The sequence below is a fragment of the Carya illinoinensis genome, chromosome 5 (assembly GCF_018687715.1).
Source record: "Carya illinoinensis cultivar Pawnee chromosome 5, C.illinoinensisPawnee_v1, whole genome shotgun sequence".
NCBI classification, from domain to species: domain Eukaryota; kingdom Viridiplantae; phylum Streptophyta; class Magnoliopsida; order Fagales; family Juglandaceae; genus Carya; species Carya illinoinensis.
In genome coordinates, this window is record NC_056756.1 from 21318666 (window position 1) to 21336189 (window position 17524).

At 35.3% G+C, this 17524-nt stretch overlaps 1 long non-coding RNA gene across 2 annotated transcripts; it reads right to left on the reverse strand.

Moving 5' to 3' along the window:
- Positions 1-4920: 4920 nt before the first annotated feature.
- LOC122309382 lies at positions 4921-8153 on the reverse strand. Of its 2 annotated transcripts, none has more exons than XR_006242424.1 (2): positions 7717-8153; positions 4921-5121 (listed from the first exon to the last, which is right to left on the reverse strand). It is a non-coding gene; the product is annotated as an uncharacterized LOC122309382 (long non-coding RNA). The 2 variants fall into 2 exon arrangements; XR_006242425.1 differs by having other exon boundaries at positions 4921-6775.
- Positions 8154-17524: the final 9371 nt, after the last annotated feature.

The following is a 17524-nucleotide window of genomic DNA, read 5'->3' on the forward strand; positions in this document are numbered from 1 at the left end:
TATGCATCTAGAGGTGGTGTGTTCTCCCCATTCACAACATTTATAGAGAGAATATTGAAGTTTTTGTGGTGCTGATTTTGGAATTGATCTATGTATGCACCCAACTGTATGATCCATTTTTTTCTAAGCACAATTTTGCAATGTTTTGGATATATGGTAAATTTTTCTGCATAAAAAAGTCATAAATGATTTAGAAACTCATTCAGTTGGATATCTTGTTAGAGAATATAATGTTTTTAAAAATAATATTTTGTTGAAAACATTCTAGACAAAGTAAGGAAACATTGTTTTTAGGTAAAAAAAAGTCAAAGGAACATAGTGTTGTAACTTGTATTTTCCACAAATAATTTCCAACACTCGTTTAATCTAGTGTATAACAAAAGAAATTTATCCAACTGACTATCTAAACAACTGGTACTTGTTCACTTTCACAAAATATCTCATCTAATCTCATCTCATTTTACTTAATCATTACAACTTTTTTCAAATTTTCATACAAAATAAAATATACAATTCAACTTTTTCAAATTTCAATACAAAAAAAAATATATTAAAACAATATTCTAATAATATTTTATTCAACTTTTAACTTTAATCTCATCTCATCTCATCTCTAAAAACAAACGAGCCAGAATTTCCTAAAAATAGAAGTATAAATGTGAACAAGTTGGTTACCTCTCCCATGTGCTCCATTAATTCAATTGTTGAAGAACCTAAAGTTTCTTCTGCAATTTCACTGAACATGACAACCCCCAGTCGTCCACTGCTATCATTGATGTTAATGTAGGCTTGACAATTGTAGAAAGAAACTATAATCATGAGTTTGAATGATGAAATAGTAAATTGAACCTGTGACGTTTGGTTAAATTATGAAATAACATATATACCGTAGTTGGTGCATTACTCATATGTTGCAATGATAACACAGGAATTTGTCATTTCTATCATATCTAGTTACTTTTTTACATCTAATGCAGGACATGTAGAAGAACACTTGATGGAGATCCACTACAAAGATGGTTCATTTAATCCAAAATTTTGCCTTCTACATTAAATTTACAACAAACACATTCTTAAATGGCTATAAATAGTAGGAAGCCTTAGGAGTAGATTGTATTTATTCTAAGAATGGATCTTTGATCTTTTTAATAGGCAATATATATACAAAGTAAAAAGTTGAATAAGACCGTAGAAATGTACCATCATTGGCTGTAATGATTTAAGGAAGCCAGCAATATCATCCATCTTAATTATGTCTTGGACACCAACAGTTGATGCCGATGCTGATGTGTCATGCAGATTTTTTTTGATGATTTCTTCAAGCAGTGATTCATAAGTGTCGACTCTAATATTTTTAGAAGAAGCTAATAGGAGTGATAGAAATCATGGAGGGAAAGATATAAAAGAACAAACATTTTCAAAGCTAGTCGATGAAGATGCATTTTGTGTATATATTTAATTTGAGACTTTTTAATATAGTATACAATGTCCTTGTTTGTTCTATAAAAGATACAGATTGTACATGTAATATGGTAAGAAAGGATTACCACTGACACAATGGGGCTACACCAGGAACGAGAGGATTTAAGGTAAATACACTTGTCGTTTGAGATGAAAGAGAGAGACCTATGTTGTAAAGAGATATGAATCTCGTGGTTTTCCAAATTGGGAAAATCCCTAAGGTTCCAAAAGAAAGCTGAGAATGGATTAACATGAAGAATGGGCATAAGCTAAGCAATAATCGATGAATCCAACCTTCCAGTGTCATCAACACAATTTTTTAGTTCACGTTCAGTATCATAAAAATACAGTTGTAGATATGAAGGACGTCCATCCAAAGGAACCAAGTCATTAATGTAATGATAAATTTGACCTTGAGCTCGGAATGTATAAATTCCTTTGTTCTTTTTGCATAAAACCTTATCAAATTTAACTCTAAATGATGTAAAAGCAAACTTCTTGTTGTATGTTCGCACATAGGTAAGAAAGTTGACAGATTCAGCTATGTTAAAGGTAAACAAATGGTAAAACTATTCAAGAACATTATTTCTAGTTAAAGAGATTATTCTGTCGGTACAACAAAAACCATTTGTCCCATGTTGAAACCTTTTTGCTTCACAATATTTACAAAATGGAATTGATGGTAACAAAGTTACCTCAAATGACACTTCTTGCAGTATTTTCCTAAGGCCAACCAATCTTTGATGCCGCTTTCCTACGGCAAGAAAATAAACAAAGACCAAAGGAATGAAGTAAGATCTTAAATGTGCTATGATTTTCAATAGAGGTACCATTGAATGAATCTGCATACAAGGAAGTAAGAAGATGGAAAGAAGTACCACCCAATTCTATACATCTTTCTTACCTTGAGAAGCTGTTGATATCCATGTGTCAAAGTTGGGTTGACATCGAAAAAAAGAAGCAGCCCATTAAATAAAAGATTTGAGCTTGTTGAATAAAAAAAAATTGGAGGGTTGATGGGAAAGTATGGTGAAAAATAGAGTATGTACATTTTCTATACTTGAATTTGTTGCCCCAATTGTTGAAGACAGTGTCATTGTGTAGATGAAGAGGTTATGTTGACACAACTGCAATTGTGTTTATTTGCTTATAGGAAATTCCAGAAATATCAATATTAGAACCATATTCAATCTGTTTGCGGAGGATATCTTACTGATCCCAACATCACCACGAACAATGTGTTGTATTTTTGTACAACGTGGCCTGATCTCCTCACTATTGTGCATGAATTGTAGATCACTTTCTAACACTTTCTAACACATTTGTTTCATCATGAACGATTGGTTGGGAGAGAAATTGTTCTTCTTGTTGAATAGCATCATTCGTAAAATTGCTTTCTTGAAGATATATTTCTTTTTGCTGCTTTCCTATGGCAGGAAAGCAAACAAAGACCAAAGGAATGAAGAAAACTCTTAAATGTGCCATGATTTTCAATAGAGGTATAATTGAATGAAGTTGCATACAAGGAAGAAAGAAGAGAGAGAATTACGACCCAATTCTATACACCTTCCTTACCCCGAGAAGTTGTTGATATCCTTGTGTTGAAGTTGGGTTGACTTTGAAAAAAAGAAGCAGCCTATTAAATAAAAGATTGAGCATGTTGAATTAAAAAAAGAAAAGAAAAGAGGGTTGATGGGAAAGTACAGTGAAAAACAAAGGATATACAATAAACCTACTCGACCGGAAGTTCACCAGGTGTATGTACGTTATCAATACATGTATTTGTTGCCCCAGGTGTCGAAGACGACAGGAAAATCCAAAAGTATCAAGACCAGAACAATATTCAATCTATTCTGCAAATGATATGTCACTGGTCCCAACATCACCACAAAGGATGCATTGTCTTTTTGTACAAATTGGCCTGACCTCCTCACCATTTTGCACAAATTCTACATCACCTTCTAACACATTTGTTTCACCATGAAGGATTGGTTGGGAGAAAAATTGTTCTTCTTCTTGAATAGCATCATTCGTAGAATTGTTTTGTTGAAGATATCGTTCTCTCTTTTCCGGTTGTATATGTTCTTTTTCTTCTAATGGAAGAGCCCTATACCAATTGTTTATTGTAGGACGTTTTCCAGCACCTTGGAAATTGTTTTAAACAATGACTCAAATAATAAGAATATGAAAAAACTAATTGATGACATATTGATGAATTTGTACTGATCTATTAATGTTGGCTTACCACTCTTCATTTATACATTCAATGAAACAATTCTTGCTAACAATTGGATAGAAAAGCTTAGAACCAGAGGCAACAGAAGCAATGAACAGTATGCAAAGTCAAATTTGTCTATAAAAGCAAATACAAAACGTCACAAGCCTATCAATTGAATTCCCCACGTTGAACAAAAGATAATGTGTAGTTCTTTATAATTAGTCTTGTTCAATCGAGAAGAAAAACTAATGATCACTAGAAAAGATACACATAAAAATCAATAGAAGACACATGGGTAAGAGAACGGCACAAGGAAAACCTATGGAACGATCTTTTTAAAATTAGAAATTCTTCAACATTATCGCATAATAAGAATGAACCTTGAAGTAGAAGTACAAGAATTATGAGTATGATGGGTGTAGAGATTTTTTTGTGTATAATGGAGAACATGTGTCATGATTTAAGAGGTATAATTCCAAAGACATAAATCTCCGCAAAAGGACATAAATGAAAAGATTTAATTCTAGCACATTTTAGTTTTTTGAGGTGAAATTAAAGTCTTTGAAATATTTTAAATGTCCAAAATTATTTGAAGGAGGGGTATTTTTTATATTATTAAAACAAGCCTAACTTTAAAATAAGCTTTTCTATATTTGAAGATCGAAAATAATATAGTTTTAGAAAATTATTTTATTTAAAATATTCTATCTATAAAACTCGTCATTTTATTTTATGATAAAGATGATTAATTTTGATGAAACAAAATTTGAATTTTATTTAGCTTTATTGTATTTCTATTTTATTCTATTAATTAGTTAATTATTTTCAAGTGCATAAAATCCTTACCGTTGGATTAGATCTAGAAACCCTGAAATGGCCTAGACAATAGCCTACACTTATTTCTCTTCTACCTTCTCTCTCTCCTTCCCCCATTAGCTGCCCTCTCTCTCTCTCTCTACTCCCAATTCCCCTCCCCCACCGTAACTTCTCCTTCTGTCAAACACCACCGCCACAGCCCAACCATCACCACCCATCGGCTTCCCATCTCGCCAAAGACTTTTCCTCCCACATGGACCGCCAAAGAATTTATTAACATCATTTATTGTAAACACTGACATTAATTCGTTGCCGGCACATTTTTTAAATTAACAACATTAATATAACCACCACTACAAATATGTTACCGGCTCATTGCATTAATTAATGGAATTTAGAATGCACCAATAATATGATATCCCACATTAAAAAAATATATGATATATCAATTAATAATAAATATGATATAATGTGTCATTATTCATATAATAAAAAAAATTACAAATCAAAGCACATGAAAGTTCTTCACATTGTGTTTGTCATTAGCTTTAGAACCATTTCTTTCATGGGTAGTTCTTCTTCACATTTATCCAATAGTTTTTGAAATTGTTATGCAATCATTGAGCCTGGAAAAGATCAAAAAAGTTATACTAAATTAATAGAGAGAGTAATATATGTTAAAGGAATAAAACATAGCAGGTTATATGTATAAATGGATGGTACATTTTCTTAGAATGTAGTCAAGGTTATAACACTCAAAACCTGTAAATGTCATACAGCACAAGGTAGCATTTAAAAACCACATTGTGCAAACCTCTCATGTGAGTGAACCATGCCTCATAAATCTAAGAAAGCTTGAATCTCATTTGTAAAAGTACTATTTACTTGATTCATACAGGTAATTCCAATCAATCTTATTAGTCTAACTAACCAAAAACAAAACCAATACTCATGAAATCATGTTTAAACAGACAAAATCTCTAAGTAAAATTAATCAACTACAAAAATAATTATTTTAAGATTCTTTGCAAAATGTTTCTTTGGGTCATATTCAATATCATGCAATCTTTAAGCTGGTTGAGAGCTTCTAATCTAGTAGCTGAAAGCAGAAAAGTCCAGATTCAAACAATGGGGAAGATTAAAATGATCTGCATTTGTATATATCCTACTGTAAATCCCAAACAACAGAGCATACCTTGGGCACTTCAATCTTTCAATACATTTTTCATTGCATAACAACATCTAAAAAATGTAAATCAGGTTAAGTACATAGAATCAGAGCAACTTTTTATATATTTAAGAAAACATAGAGATTAAAAATCTAGAAAGATCATATTAGTTCTCAATTGTAATACCTCCAAGGGAGATTATCAAGAAAGATTATCAAGAAACATAGATGATGTAAATCCTATCTCAGACATTATAAAACCCAGTAGGGCCTTGTTAATATGTGCACTAGAAGGCCGTATGGATTTCCATCTAATCATATCCAAAATGTAAATTGTTTCAAGGATTAAGCATAAAATTAGTGGAAAAATAAAAATAACTTACCAAGGAATTTATGCAAATAAGTTGACTTCATGTGAGTTGCAATACTTAAGGATAACAAAAACTAACATCCCTGAGCAGATGCCATCATCTAGGTGTTTCTTCTCAATTGAACAATTATTTCTGGCTTTAGTGTTCTTTCTTCACCCCCCCACCCTCTTTGTATGTGTTTAACATTCTGATGAGAAGTCCTAGATAGCCCATTATGTACCTCTTCATTGATTTATTTGGTCGTACATCAGGTGTTAATTTTTCCAACTTTGAAGGCGAAAATATCCCAAAGAGAGCACTGCAAGATTATAAACGGACACTAGGGTGGTTTTCTTCATATCCCTAAAGAAAGATTTCATATATCGAAAAACTTGACCATAATTATTGAAATATTTTAATGTAAAAACGTGGACTGAATTGGATCACAAACTAAGGTAACTAAATTTTACTTAGGATGCTTGCTCTCTTGGATTCACTTAAGGCATGCTAAAAAATGGATTTCCTAAAGAGACTTTAGGTGACACAAATTTCTAACCCTTTTGTCTCTACATTCTTTGAAATGTTCTTTCTTATCTTTGTTCTCTCTGTTTTATTTTTTTGCATTCTTTGGAATTCACCCTTTTGTTCCACTTTTGCAGCTTCACTCTAAAAAGATTTCATAGCAGGGTCAGTACCAACAAGTTTCATATATAGCAGGGTCAGTAGATCTACTGATGCTACCAACTTGTTGGGCTTTGGATCCTGCAATATAGATAGCCTCTTTTACAAGGATGAATTCAGAAGAACATCAAACTAGAAAATTAAAATAAGTCAATAAAGGAAATTATATGGTCAAAATCAAAACTGATTGCACCAAAAAGGAACAAAATTTACATTAATAATGACGCTGATGGAGGAAATAATTTTGGCCCGTCTTCTTAGCACCAAACCATATAAAGTGATAGCTACTACTATTGTTTCAATTAGTCAATATACATCTATACTACATGTAGCTCGCAAGAAGAGAAAATACAAGCAGCCTGCATCCCAATGCTGACAATGGAAATCTCTTATGACATTTTCACACATCCCTGCTGCCCCCTTATAGCTAAAAACTTGGGGCTTAAAAAAAATTGTACTAAACAGGATATATAAAACTGGAACTACAAATTGTCTCAATGCACCATGATCATGGTTATTGATGTTGAGAGCTTTTCTGACACAGAGACGATTCTAAATAAAGAAGGGACGAAATTTAATGTGGTTCGGCAATTGCCTACATCCACAGCTGCTGTAATTTCACTATAAAATGATTTTTATAGAAATCTCTCTCTCACCCACTTTGATGCACTCTGCACACACGCAGCACTCTATTTTCTCTCTGCTGCACACACACTCCTCACACTTAAGCTCTCCTATTTATAGGAGAGCAGATCACTACATTGCAGCAATTTGCTGCATGATTCTTGGGGAGGTGGGGAGGTGCCTAACAATACAAAAGCACCGAACGGTGCCTAATGAGCCAAAATAGTAAACGGTGAGCCATGCACCGTTTGCTTCTTTGTCTCCATCTGCAACAATTGATTGGCATCTCAATGTACAGCATTAAAAGCATTAAAACCCAACCAAGTGAAGCCATAATTTAAATACAAGCAGGGATGAGAGGCAAGCTCAAAGACATGTCCGTACTAAGATGAAATTACCTAGAAGAAACTATGATACGTGGCAGCCAACATCTTCCATTTGTAGAGGCAAGCTTGAGTTTCCAACGGGCAGACTTTATTGTTAGAGATAACTAAGTTTTGCTTGATGCGTTCCTGTAGTGGAAAAGGCAATTAAAATACAAGCTTCTAAAACAGTGATAGAAATGATGGGGCTTCATTGGAGCGGTGACAGAAAAAGCAGTGAAACGAGTGTTCCACACATGGTTGTAGGCTGGCTGCGGTAGCTTCTCTCTCTTGGAGTGGGAGATTTGATCGGAGCAATATGCAAAAATAATTCCAAATGAAGAGCCACTAATTAGGGTGGAATATTGAGGGAAAAGAGGGCAGCGCTTATGCGAGGGAATGAGGATGGGTTCAAGTATATTAAGTAAAGAGAGGGAAATTTAAGTTCTCTTAAAAAATTTCGGCAGGGAGATTGGCGCCAACTTAAATTTTCATTAGTTTTTGTGTTGACATTAATATTTTGAGGGAGCTTATATATATGGTTATATGTACGCATGCCACCACTTAATACACATTACCTGTTTTATTCTTCTTCTTTCCTTGTATATTAGATAATGTTAATAACATTTTATGTTAATATAAAATATATATATATATAATAATATTATTATAATCTTAAACATGATAATGTTATCATATTTATTTGATCATATGCTTTAAATATAATATATATATTAATAACATTTTATTGCTTAATAAATTCTTAATATATTCCTTTTGAAAATTGCATAAATAAATTAATAATACTAATATACATTAGCATATAATATATATTAATTACAATTTATACTTTATGGTCTTATACTAACACTCTAATACTATTAGTAATATACTTTAAGTCTGTATATAAATTATTATATAAATCATTATAGTATTAGTTATACAATACTTTATACATCACAATTGATGCGACTAACAACCGCTGGGTTAGGTAGGTATTGTGACATTCCCTTTTTACGTATATTTTCACTGAAGGAGTATTTTAATTTAATTAGTATATTAGTTCTTTTATTTTAAATTATTGTATTTAATTGGATTTAGTTAGTTGTGATATTTGTTTTATGGAGCTTTCTTTATATTAATTATCGTTTTGAATTTAAATTGCTGTGTAATTTAATTTAGTTTGTTTTTGGATTTAAAATTTAGTTCTTAGTTTTTATTAGTTATTTATTATATTTTAACTTGATGTGGTGTTTAAATTAATTTAGTCATTTTATAGTTTTTAAAATTGTTTTCGTCGGATCAGTTTTTGAACTCCAGGAGTGAGGATTGGACCTCATTTATTTTCCCCATCTTTTCTTTTTCTTTTCTCTTTTTCTTTTTCTCTTTTCCTTTTCTTTTTCTTTTCCTTCTTTTTTCCTTTTTCTTCTTTTTTTCCTTCTTCTTCTGTTCTTCTCTCCCGCACGCTGCACATTCTCTCTCTCTCCTCTGCAGCCGGTTGCTTCTTCAGCCCAGCACTGCCGCTCGCCGGTGACGTGACTGACACCACCCACCCAGAAACCTCCCCCTTCGGCCGGTGAACCACCCCACCAAGTTTCGCCTCCATCTGAGCCGCCGTTTGTGGCCGAGAGCCCATCTAAGCCACACGGTTTTTGTGCATTTCCGCCGCCGTCGCTCCACCTCCGGCCACCATCTTTTCACCACTTCATCACCTACCTCTTACCATCCTAAACTACACATTTTCAGCCCCGATCCGTTGCCGAAGCAGCTCCCACGAGCTCAACTTCGATTTGCCATTTTTTCACTTCCACTGCCATTTCCACCGCCACCCACGGCCAAAACTCACTTCCTTTAACTTCATAAACATCTCTAGGCTATTCCCTACCAATTTCAAGTCTTGGTTTGTCCCCGTTCGAAAGTGGGTATTTTACAACCCACGGCCACAACGTATTTTATACTGTTACGTTGCTTTTTCTCCGCCATTTACAACATCTTGATCCTTCAAAAATTATCATATAGCGCTATAAATATTTTCCAAACTCTATTTTAGATTTAAATATATTGTTGCTTTTTCAATAAATTCATTGACTGGTTAGTTAATTCCGGACTGAGTCCAAGGAGTCGGGGGTCGGATGGATTTGACGACGGAGTGTTTGGTTATTGTTGATATTGTTATTTATTGGATGAATTGTGTCTTGAGATGTGCATTGCATATATGTACATGTGTTGGAACTTGAAAACTTGGCTTTCAAGCGAGAAATGTTTTTGGTATATGTGAACGATTGGATTGACTGGTTTGAGTCAGAGGCATGTGTAGGAATGGTGGTAAGCAGGGACGGTGGTAGAATCCTGCCTGTGGTTCCTGCCTACGGTGCACGCGGCGTAGGGATGGTGGTAAGCAGGGACGGTAGTAGGATCCCACCTGTGATTCCCACCTATAGTAAATGCGTAGGGACGGTGGTGAGCAAGGATGGTGGTAAAGTCTCGCCTAAGATTCTCGCCTACAGTGCTCTAATGGTTTGGTTTTTGGACCATTATCTGGGATAATGGCAAGGTTTTGTTTAAAGGATATGTTTTGGGCCAAAATGAGATTTTTTGCGCGCATAGAAAAATATGGATTTATAGAATATGTGCATTTGGCATTCTTTCATGCATATTGTTTGAGTTTAATATATTTTTATCTTGTGGCGTTTTGAATGTTACTTACCTGCGGCACTATTTTGGTACAGTAGATTTTGATGCAGAGGTCGAGGAGGAGGAGGAGGCTGAGCTCGAGGAGGCAGCTTCGCCAGAGTATTGATTTGGAGTTTTATGCCTTGTAGTTTGGTGTTGAAACGATATTTGAGACTTGTAATATTTTATTATGTATGTTTTAAACGGGTTTGTATTAAACAAAGAAAATTCTAGTACTTAGTTATAAGGCTTTTATTATCCGCTGCGTGTTTTTATTTGTACACTTATTGCATGTACACACACTTGGCACTTAGCGATAGGGTGGTGACCCGTGTTGTCATCATCCCGATGTCTCGATTTCCACGTGTCCGTACGTAGGATTTGGGGGCGTCACATGTATTTCAAGTGATACATGACCAAATCAACGAAAAATGTGACGCCCCCAAATCCCCACGCCCGAACACGGAGAAATCGAGACGTCCGGATGGTGACAACCCGGGTCACCATCCCATCGACGGGTGGCAAGTGTGTGCAAAGGCAACAAATGTGCATGAAAGAACACGCAGCGGATAACGAAAGTCATAACTAAGTACCAGAATTTTTCTTAACGTAATACAAGCTGTTTAAAACGTACATAGATAAAATATTACAAAAACACAAATACAGTTTTAAACAAAGATAAGACATAGCATCAGCAACCCGGCGGAGCCGCATCCTCGGGCTCAGCCTCCTCCTGCTCCTCCTCGAACTCTGCACCAAAAGCTACGGAACCAAAAAATGGTACCGCAGGTAAGTAAAACCCAAACGCCACCAGATAAAAACACATAGAACTTAATCAACATGGATGCAAGAACAACCAATGCACATGCCCCGCAAAACCACATTTTTTCCACGCACGCCAAAAACCCATTTGGCCCACTAAAAACATATTCTTGAAAACCACGCCTCACCATTATCCCAGATAATGGCCCAAACCACCATTTTCCCCGAAAATGGATCAAAAGCCTCAAAACCAAAACTCGCCATTTTCCCAGAAAATGGCCCGCATCCGAAAACCATAAAAACACACCGGTTATGCATGCACCATGATCTCCCCTAGGGATCATCCGCACACCCTGGCTAAGTGTCACACCGCAGGTAAGGACCGCGCATGTGACACCTAAACGAGCGATGCCCAGACTCGCGCCCCGCGCGTACCTGGCCAGGCCATCCTCTAGCCCCGCTCTCGTCGTCGCCCAGCGACAACTCAGGGGACTTCACTCAGTATTATCCACTCCCGAGTGACCAGAGGAGCTCCACCGAGATAATAACCTATCCCGGCTTGGGCTCGTGAAACACACGCACCCGAAAATCCATTCACGTCAGCAAAACAGGGTTTCTCAAATAAAATAAAATAACCGTGCATGCCCCATGCAGATGCAATTATCAACGCACAAAACAAGCAACCAATCATAAAACAATAAATCAAGCAACTCCATCCTCCATCCATCCACCCCCGAACTCCTCGGACTCAGTCCGGAATCAACCAACCAGCAGATAAAATAATTGAAAGAGCAATATATATTTAAATCTGAAAATAGGGTTTGGAAAATACTTATAGCGCTATATGGCAATTTTAGAAAACCCGCGGCGTTGCAAACGGCGCCGAAAAAGCAACGTCACAGTGAAAATTCACTGTGGCCGTGGGTTGTGAAAAACCCACTTTTGAACGGGGACAAATTAGGACACGAAATTGATAGGGAATGGTCTAGGGATGATTGTGAAGTTATTGGAAGTGGTGGTTGGCCGAGGGTGGCGGCGGAATCGCCGGAAATGGCCGGAAAACGCAAATCGGAAACTAAGCTCATAGGAGCTGTTCCGGTGGTCGTTGGAGGCCGGAAATGGGTGGGTTAGGACGGCAAGGGACCGGTGATGAAGTGGTGAAGAAATGGTGGCCGGAGGTGGAGCGACAGCGGCGGATCGGAGCAAAATTCCTGGAGGCTTTGGAGGGCTATTCCGGCCAAACGGCCGGCCGGTTGGGGCTGAGCTTCGGAGGGGTGGTGCGCCGGAGGGAGACGAAGAGAATGGGACCGGTGGCGAGCCAAATGGTGGCCGGACGGCGGTGGGCCGGCAGAGAGAAGGTTTCGGCCGTGAGGGAGAGAGAAGAGAGAGAGAGAGCTCGGGGGGGGGACGACGCGGGAAGCAGGAGGAAAAAAAGAAAAAGAAGAAAAAGAAAAAGAAAAGAAGGAAAAAAAGAGAAAAAGGAAAAAGAAAAAGAAAGGAAAAAAGGAAAAAGAAGAGAAAAAGGAAAAGAGTTGCAAAAAGAAATGAGGTCCAATCCTCACTCCGGGAAAACAAAACAAACCGCCGAAAAGGGATTAAAAACCACAAAACAACTTAAAGAAATAAAACACAACATCAAATAAATTAAAAACCAATTTTAAAATGCAATTAAATTAAAATAATTAAACTAATATATTAATTAAAATAAAAATAATTATTTCAGTGAAAATACACTCAAAAGCGGGTCATCACAAAAAATCATTAGGATATCTCCTAATACTATTAGTAATATACTTTAAGTCTATATATAAGTTATTATATAAATCACTATAATATTAGTTATACAATACTATATATATCACATTAAGTGATGTGACTAACAACTGCCAGAATAGGTAGGTATTTCAAGTGATACATGACTAAATTAATGATGGAAAATCATAGGATATCTCCTAATCATTTATTAGTAATATACTTTAAGTCTATATATAAATTATTATATAAATCACTATAGTATTAGTTATACCATACTATATATATATATATATATATATATCACAATTGATGTGACTAATAATCGCCGGAATAGGTAGGTATATATTTCAAGTGATACATGACCAAACTTCCCCACTGTGGAAAAAAAAAAAGTACAACAAATACTCTTATATGTTGTAGTGGGCAACTTGGCTATTGATATGAAAATAAAGCGTTCGCAATTAGCCTAGTTCTATTGTGCATCAGTTTAATTAAGTTTTCACCATAAGTAATGATTTCACATGGTTATATAACAATGATTCTAAATTTAAACTTTGACTCTACACATGATTATATAATAGTGATTCTAAATTTGAACTTTGACTCTACATTTTATTCTAATCAATTAAATCTTTCACGTGCGAAGCCCACTTATTGAGGAGGAGTCTTATGCACTTGTGAGGGGAGTGTTCTATTTGAATTTATAATAAAATCTATCATAATGATGAAGTTCATTATCATTTATAAAGTTTTTCATAATTTTATTTTGAGTTTATAAGGTACTGTTTGTATGAAATAATAATACTTCTACAACGATTTGCAACTTAAATTATTTTTATTGAAATAATTCATATTCATATAAATGCCCTTCATTTAAAATAAAGTTGAAATATAACGGTACATTTTTCATTGCTCTTCATCTCTATCTTATTTAATTATATTATACAATTTAAATAGTAACTTCATTTGGACCATGATACATTCCTTTTAGAATATTTTTTTTATATAAATATTCTTAATTTAATATAAGGTTAAAATTAAATGATGGTATCTTTCTCATTACTAATCTTTTATCTTACAAAATTCAAACCATTCATACGCATTAACCATTCAATTAAAAGGTCATAGCAATTCAAGCCAACGTCACACACACACACACACACACACACACACACACACACACATATGTATGTATAATATGCATTACATGTGTGTATACATATATATATATATATATATGTATAATATATATGTATACAAACAAATATTATATAATATTACAAAATTTTTACAAACATTATATTATATATGCATACAACATTATGATACATTACAAACATTATATTATTATACATATATATATATATATATATATATATTACAAACATTATATTATTATATTTTATATATATATATATATTACAAACATTATATTATATATGTGATAAAACATGTACGTATAAGATACCGTTTTATCTTCCCCATTAATAGAAATAGGGTTCCCGAATGTTTAGTAATCACCATAAGGAGTTTCTGAATGTTTAGTGCACATTCATGTCGTGAATTATGTTTCCCACAGAGCAACGCCTCCACAGATCAATGTCCCTTCACTTTCCCCTGATCAAACCATCGCCTCCTCCACACAGCATCTCAAAAACCTAATCAACATCCCTTCACTTTTTGTTCGGGAAATCCTTTATTTTGTGCCCTCAAAATAGAGCACTCCATAGCAGTGCAAACAGATAGCCACGTTTAATGCTGCTGCCATAAGATGTAGTAGAGATCACCGAAGAACAACATTTGCGTTTGAACCATGCCTCTGTTTTGATTGTTTTTATTGTAGTATATGCTAGTGTTTGCCTTCTCAATATATGGTGATTGGTTAATATTTGAACCTTGATAAAGTTTTTTAGCAGCAAGGTTGATAAATAAATACTATATATACCACAGCTTCTTCTTATCATTTTTTTCAATAAATAGAATCTTATCATTGTTGTAGCAGAGATCACAGAAGAACAACGTTGTGGCTTCAAACCTCCCACATTAGTATAGCGTTTGAACCACGCCTGGTTTGTTGAGTTCTGGCTCCTACCCGTTTGCGTTTTAAACATGCCTCTATTCTTATGTTTTGATTGTGTTTATTGTATTATATGCTATTAATACCTTCTAAATATATGGTGATTGGTTAATATTCGAACCTTGATACAGTTCCTTGATATGTACTTGTTTGTGTTTTGCAAGTAGATGAGCATGATTGTTTCCTTGCTAAGATACACTGCAACTGTCTGTTTGAACTGTGACCAAAGAAGCCCTTAAAAACCATGTTAGAATTTGCCCATACATATGATACACAAAGAAGCAATTCGTCTTTTCATTTTTCTTCTCCATGGGTTGTTATAGCATTTTTTGCATATAAATATATATATTAGTCAATACATAACTATGATTTCAAATATTAAAAATGTTTAATGCCCCCTTTTTGGTCAATGGAGCAATTTACTGTGATGGATTAGTTTAAAATATTGTGATGCTTATTGTGATGTAATAAAAGAAATTGCCGTTTGCTTTTATTAGTCAATTTGTTAAACTTAACTGAGTCCAAGAAGCATATGCCTGAGACAAGCATAAAAGTTCCATATTTATTCTATACATTCAAAATTTATGCTTTATTTTGCTTTACTCTTACAATTGAATTATTTTCCATATTATATTTTAAGTTATTGATGATCTTGCATTCTCATTTAATTCTATTTTCATACTTTAAATATAGTTAAGCTATGGACAAAAGTTGGATGAAAAAACCTCGACATATAAAAGAGTATGTCAATGGTGTCAGTGAGTTTTTGAAGTTTGCATGCGAGAATTCTGCTACAGATTCATCATTTGTTACTCATGTAGAAAATGTGGATTACGTAAGATGTTCATGCCCAATGTGGTATATGATCATTTGATTAGCTATGTAATTTCTCAAAGTTACACCATTTGGCATGCTCATGGGGAGAGAATATGGGAGGCATCTTACCATGCGACTGATGCCCAAAATAATAATAATCAAATACATGAAGGCTTTAGTGGGATGACAACCATGTTACATGATGTTTTCCCTATGTTTGATCCTAAAATAGTTGAGGGTGGGCCTGAAATAGGTGTGGATGGTGGAGAAGCTGGAGTGCAAAATGAAAATCGACAAGGTTCTAGCGAAAGAGTTAATAAATTTTACAATATATTGAAAGATGCTGATGAGCCATTATATGAAGGGTGCACAAAACAAACTAAGTTTAGTGCTATTGTACGTCTCTGGACTATTTTTTTTTTTTTGAAATGAAACGAAACTTCATTAATATGACTCAACAGAAACATTTTTGTCTGCAATAATTGTAGGGAGGACCTCAGGTGGTACCTCCTCCACCCAAATACATTCAGTGCCCAAAGATAAGGCTAGTCTTGCAGTGTCATGCGCTGCTTTGTTGTTGCTTCTACCCGAGAATGATACTGACCACCCTGGCTGGGCTTTCAAAACAGATTTGATGTCCTCTATCACTTGTCCATCCCATGAAGAATCTTGTGTATTTGAATTGATTGTGTCCACTACCAACTTAGCATCTCCTTCCAGTTGCACCTGCCTGAAGCCTAGTTCCCTGCACAGCTGAATAGTTCGAAGCATGGCCCAGCTCTCAGCTACATAAACAGACCTTATGATTTGGTTGGGAGAGGCCAGCACCACATGTACCTCGCCATTACAGTCCCTTACTACAATACCAATTCCCATCCTTCCCATATTTCTATCCATGGTTGCATCAACATTCACTTTCATGTAATCCATTCTGGGGGGTCTCCACAAGGTTCTCATCATTGCTGTTAGTCTGGCTTGACTCTCTCTCGATTTTCCTGAGTCAGCTTGGTTGCTTCTACTTCCTGCAATGACAACTGAAAGGTGACATAAGGGCTTTTTAACCTTCCTTCAAAAACAGCTTCATTTCTCCTTTTCCATAGGCCATAGAGCACCTCAGTTACTATGTGAAGCTTTCCTTCTTCAAGCTTGGATTGAAAATCAGACCATAGTGTTCTGAAGTCAGCATAGTTCCTTCTCCATTTTTTGACTGGACTGCAGTCCTCTCACCATACATCTGCTGAAGCAGGACAGTCTCATAGCACGTGTAATATTGTTTCCTCCCCTCTGCTGCAGGTTGGGCAAGTGGCGTTATCAACTATCATTCTCTTGAACAGGTTACTCCTTGTTGGTAGAATTTCATTAAGGGCTTTCCATATGAATTGTTTCACCTTACCCGGGCTTGTTAGTTTCCATATCTTCCCCCACCACCTATTATTTTGTTCTCCATTCGATGTCTCTCCTGTTTTCTGTCTCTTTCTCTCTAGGTCTGTATAATATGCACTCTTGACTAAGAATGTCCCTTTGTCTGATAGCCCCCAAATTACTTTGTCATCCATCCCTCTTGTGCTTATTGGTATGCTGCAGATACATTGAGCTTCCTCAGGTTTAAAAATGGTTTGTACAAGCACCTTTTTCCATGACTTGCTTTCTTCTTCAATTAGCTCATCCACAGTTGCATCAGGGTCCAAAATCTTGATAGGGGTCTGAATCTGAAAGGTAGAGGGTATAGGCACCCACTTGTCTTTCCATATTCTTATGCTT